The sequence below is a fragment of the Temnothorax nylanderi genome, unplaced genomic scaffold (genome assembly GCF_030848795.1).
Source record: "Temnothorax nylanderi isolate EJ_2023f unplaced genomic scaffold, tnyl_v1.0 TNYL_tig0048_pilon, whole genome shotgun sequence".
Lineage (NCBI taxonomy): Eukaryota > Metazoa > Arthropoda > Insecta > Hymenoptera > Formicidae > Temnothorax > Temnothorax nylanderi.
Window position 1 is genome coordinate 479737 of NW_027249110.1, and position 6000 is coordinate 485736.

Here is a 6000-nt window from a genome sequence, read left to right on the forward strand (position 1 = left end):
TGCTTACTGCTTGAGTTTTACTGCTTAAGTTTTTCTATGTGCCACGGCTGCGCTCCAATATTTGTCGCCAGTACTGAAAATCTATAGTTTACGTAAAATCTATAGCGTACGTAACGTAAACTATAGATTTTCACAATGAATGTCGGGACGCAGCCGGCGCAGCCCAACTGTAGTTTAGTGAACTTTGCTCTGATTGGTCAAATTTGAATCCAAGCTCAATCTTAATCCGTACTCCGTACTCCGTACTCCGTAGTCTGATGTCGGGCTCGGTCGGGCTTCGCAGGGTATCGCAAGGAGTAATGTCAAACTTCGACTCGATAAGCTGGTAATTAATATTCTAAAACAAGTTATCTTATAAAATTAATCTTTAAAAATTAATAAACAAAACACGAGAGGGATTTCCTGCTCGTGACATAAGTTTCTAACCTGACCAGGTATAAATTGCAATTAACAGTATCACCCGTGCGTGAGCGCACGCATGTGCATGTTGCGATCTTCGATTCATCGTTACTTTTAAGCCGAAAGAACCGAAGCGAAATACAAAAATACATAAGTATCTAATTTATTTGCACATGTGTCGCTTATAAAATAATTCTAGGTTATTTGTGTCCGACTTCTGTAATGTATATATGCGTTACGTACATTTACATTGATTATATTTTACGCCATAATTCAATGCCGAGTTACTTTAAGTATAACTAATTACAAATAGCTTTCCATTTTTGGAGATTTTTTTATATATCTCAATTTGCATATTTGCAATCACAATCAGTTCAATTTCGTCTTGAAAAATAGCACTTTCGTAAGAGATATATCGTGTAGGAGAATACGTTAAATCTTGATATGATTTGAACGATTGTTGAATGGCTGCAACGCGTGAGACATATTTATTAAGGTATAAATAAATTGCGATTCATTAATTTAACTGCGCGAATGAATTTTGCAGCGTTCGATACGGCTACCGACGACGTAGAGGACGTACGTTATTGCCCATGTGTTGCCTTGCTCGTATCTTCTCGCCATCGTATCGGCCACTCGACACCGGTTCGTACCAATTACCGTCTAGCCGGCAGCTAATTAAGGATTGGGGCAATGAGGCCCGGCGATACAGTTTCCGCGATAATGATTATCCGCGACGGTAATTGAGCGAGCGGCTATGAACGCCGCAGGGGCAGCGTATGAGGAAAGAGGGAAAATGCGAGGCGTGTGAGAAAAAGAAATAAACGACGTCACAGCGGACTGAACGACTGAAGGCACGTAAGAGTTTCTGGGTTTTTTACGCTTTACATTCTCTTTTCTCGTAATTTTAAATTTTTTCTTTATAAAATCGCAATATTTAATTGTAAAATCACAATGTCACGATTTCCTCTACATTTATGGAAATATCCTTTCGTCCTTGCAAGACTAGATCTCTGACGATTTTTATTTGTGCATTAGGAAAGTTCCATGGGAAAGAAAGAGAGAAACATGCTCCTCGCCGATGAAGACGGTAAAAACGGTAGCGGCGTGGATTTTGCGAGCCGAGAAAGATGGAAGTCCTTATACCAGCTGAACTGCTTCGAGTCAGGCGAGCTCGCGAGCAAGACGCATTACTGAGAGGTAAGTGTAAGCATATGTATAATACAAAGCCACGCATACGAAGAAGAAGAAGAAGTAAGGGTGGCACGCGCGGCCCGCTTCTATCGCTTCCGGGCATCAGCGTGCTCGCGAGCCGCGGCTAATTGCTCTTTAATGCAAGCGAGCGTGCGGGCGCGTTGCTTTTCTTGGGCATACGTCGAAGAAAAGCCAACCTCGATAACATAGTTAACGACGAAAATGCCACATTAACGATAATTCCGTGTTTGGTATTAGGAAATGGCTTTTTGCAAGGCAGAATCACGTGACTTTAAGGAAATTTCGCGAAATCTTGTTAAAAAAAAAAAAAAACTTTAGAGAATTGATTTAAATTGGACTCATCTCATGTCTTTTTTCGCCTCCTGATGTTAGAAAATTAAGCTTTCCTTCATATGGCGAAACGATACAATTGTGACACTGTGGGTGAAAGTAAACGTAGTTTCTTGTAGTTTCCTCGTGCAATTGTGTTTTCTTGAAACGCTGCGTTTCTACCGAGTCACGTACGGTTTTAAAGTGACATTTGTTACACGTAAAAGAGGCGATTTCTTCGCACACCTGCATATACCCGATGAGCACAGTGTTACGCGTAGGTTTCTTCTCCGAATAGACAGAAGCCGCGAAGAAATCGTTATGCAGCTTGCACTCGGAAGAAAGACGGGGAGCGCTAATCATCCGGCTTGCTTATTCTCATTTCTCTTCTTTTCTTTCGGGCTCTATTTATTCGGGAGAGGAAAGGGCGCGCTGCTGGCAAAAATAAAGGGCAGAAAGCCCCCGATTCGTCGAGGCATGACCAGCGCGTCCACCAGAAGCTCATACATATGTACGCGGCTCGAACCGGGCAGTGGCGAGCAACCCTCCTCTTCCTCCTCCTCTTCTTCCTTCCCCTTCTCTGAGACTCGCTCCCAGAGGGAGACCTCTCCGGAAAAATGAATATGCAGCCCGCATAGAGGAGGGTATTATTTTATAAAATTTACTATCTCGTGCCTGCGCATTATCCACCCTCCTGCCAACCCCACCGACAGATTCGCCGCGAATTTTCCGCGCTAACGTGAAACCAGACTTCTATAGCTGCGAGATAAAACATTTCTTAAAGGGGGCCAAGCGCTTTCTATCCGAAAATGTGTATATTCTGATTTGAAAGTAGATTTCTCCGCTGTAAATTTCTCTCACAATCATTCAAAGACAATCTTGATATATTTGAAAATTCATACACGCAATTTTAATATGAGAAGAATTCAAACAATTGTACACTTTATATTAAAATCTATTTTACGCCGAAACGCATCTTAAAATGAGATATGGAATTAAAATACGCCGCGTTGTGACCGTGGAAGAAATCTGTTATAGAGTTTCGTCTTTACAATCCTCGTCATATATAATTTATACCTTCGACGCCTTCTCACCCCACCTGTTCCACAACACTTCCTTTGGCTAGTGGGGTGGTGGCCCTTAACCGAGGTCTAATTACAACGTCGCTCGCGAGCGTAACCGCTTGTGTTTTTCCAAGTGTGCTTCGTGCGCGCGGGGCTATTCTAGCGCTTCTATAAAATTGTAGCCCCCTTATCGTCGTAGAGGAAACGAAACATTAAATCGGCTCCGGCCGACAGGGGCGGGCTTGTTTCGGTGGGTGCGTCTGAGATTTCCTGTGTGGACTGTGGATGCTAGGAAAGGATGGCTTCCTACGTAAAGGGCGCGTCCTGGTGTGCGTCCTCACGTCGACCGCTCGATTTATATATGAGCCGGGGAACATGAAATAATCCGCCCATCTTTACCGTATAAATATAAATGTAGATCGTATCGTCTCGATCCCATCTCCATAATTTAGTCTTTTTGCCTTTTTCTAGAAATATCAGTACGGCGATATATTTCTACGATGGGAATGGAATGTAAATTCGTCTTCGTATATTTATTCATTATATATTTTCTATTGTAGCGAAGTCGGGCGGGTACACGCAACGTTATTCCGTTCTCCACCAACCGATCGTCGCGCAAACTCGTACGTGTGTTTTTTTTACGCGCGCTCTTTCTTTTGCGCTCGCGTGCCAATATCGCGCGATATCTAAACAACTTTATCATTAATGCAACAGTAGGAATTTGTATATAATGGTGCTATGTACATATGTAATATATGCCGGACGGCCCGCACATAACGGTGATATCATAAGATACGAACCAATAGCCGCAATTGTATGGAAATATGTATCTATGAATGAAGACACTTTCATTTATGAAACCAGATACTTATGTACCGGACACGGGCGTTGTAACATCCTGCTATTATGTGTCCTTACCTACCTATTCGTTCTCTCTCTTTCTCTTCTCCCGCTTTTTTCTCCCTTCGTCTTCTCGCTCTGGTCCCCGCTAGAGCGTACCTTTAGTGTCCATCGTTCGTGTAGATATTACGCTATATCGTATCAATGTATATAATTCCGCGAGTTTCATGCATTTTTCGCCGTGTTTCGTAATAAGCGCGATATCGCAATCTATTGCTTTTGCAAATCGCGTAATCTCTTCTTCGAAGCTAAACATCTGCGCGCGGTTCTTGCCGACGGAGCCATTAACGAAGGATTCTTGTAATTAGCGTTCGACATCGCAACGTCGAATGTTACAATTTTCTACGTTAAGATTTTATTTCGACTCGAACGTCCGCGTCGTCCGCGCGAAGGGCCTTTTTGCGACACGCTTGTACTGCGAGTCGACGGAAACAACGCGCAACCCTTTCGCGGAGGACGAGACGGATGGGGAGAAAGAGGCCGGCGAGCAGATAGCAGAAGGGAAAGGAGAGAACGAGGCTGAATACGCCGACTGTGACGCTTTCCGGTCAGGTGCCGCCCTGACGATCCCTCTCCTTCCAATTTCCACGTCGAGATCCGCTCGCTCATTCACTTGCTTTTGCCCTCCCTGTTTTGCTCTTCCTTCATCCTTTTGCCCGAACGTCGCGCGTCGTCCGTCTCCGAGAAAAACTGGCAGGAAAAAGCAGGAAACGGATTGTTTCCGAATGTAGATCAGGAGGATTTCTTCGAGGAGAGCGCGGACAAGCACCTATAGTAACGATACGTTATTCGGTATATCCTCCCTTGAACCGAGAGATGAAGACGTCCGTCCTGACGTCGCGCGCGATAATTGGATTACAATTTTGATCCTTGATTACGTCATCGGCGTTTTATAAGGCTTATCATGCGCGCTGTATTGCACGAACGATCCGTTAACATTCTTATTTCACTGGTCAGCATCTGATCGTATCTGATTGTTAATACCAGAATGAAGACAGCGGTCTCGAGGATTCTTTTCTGTTTACCACATTATTACTCGGCGTCGTAATTATCGCGCTGCCTCGGGAGGCCATTGTCACAATGGACGTCCGGAGTTTCCCTACGATTATCGTACCGAAAATCTCTTCGTGGTCGAGCTCCTCATCGACTTCCTGCCGGCGATGGACGATGATTATTTGTCGCAACGCCATGGTAGACGCGCGTGTAAAAATGATACCGACAACTCGATCTCTTCCATTGTCCACTATATTTGAGACCTATGTCAAGAACTACGACAAGCTAATGACTTACGCATACGTCGTAATAAACGTTACAAGAGTAATTAAAAGGGGCAGAAAAATTATTAGCAATTTGGCCGTTAGACGATTTAGTAATTAGACAATCAATTCCGCTGGCGTAAGTTGAGTTTATTCGCGTTCTTGTTCTCTTGCATCGAGAGTTTTTGTTCTCCTACATCGATTCGTTATTATTATTGCCAAGGTAATAATCTTTTCCCATCTAAATTCTCTTTGAACTATAGGCAGAATGTCTCTGTACCGCATCATAATTACGATCGGTAGATATTTCGTTCAAATTCTAAAGAAGTAATTCCCGCGCTCGTGCCTCTATCTACTCACCAGCTCACCTGTCGCAATTCGCAATCATTATTAAATAAAACCAGCAAGTATCGGCGTTAGCATACAAATAACTTTCATTTTACAACATCATCATCGAATCGTCAACGTCCACGATATGATCGACTTCGGTATCGTTAATTAACCCCAGCCGTAATAACTTATCGCAGCGTGCCGCGGTTGCGGTTTCCTATTTATTAAAGCGTCATTGTTTTTAATTCTAGAGCCTGGTCATGGACAATATGTGTCACGAAATGCAATTTTGCATTGTTGCAAATGTTTCAATCTCTTAAAAAAAGAAGAAAGCAGAATCTTAGAATTTTTAGATTTGATTTCTTCCAAAGCGCCATTATCGCTCAACGCAGACTTTTGATACAAGTCTTTTCGAAACAGTCCTCACTCACGTAAGGTCAATCAATTTGATTCTCCTTCTCTCCATGGACACAACGGCGAGTACCGTTGTCCGGTACGTCGCGTTATCATTATCGCGAGCGCGATAA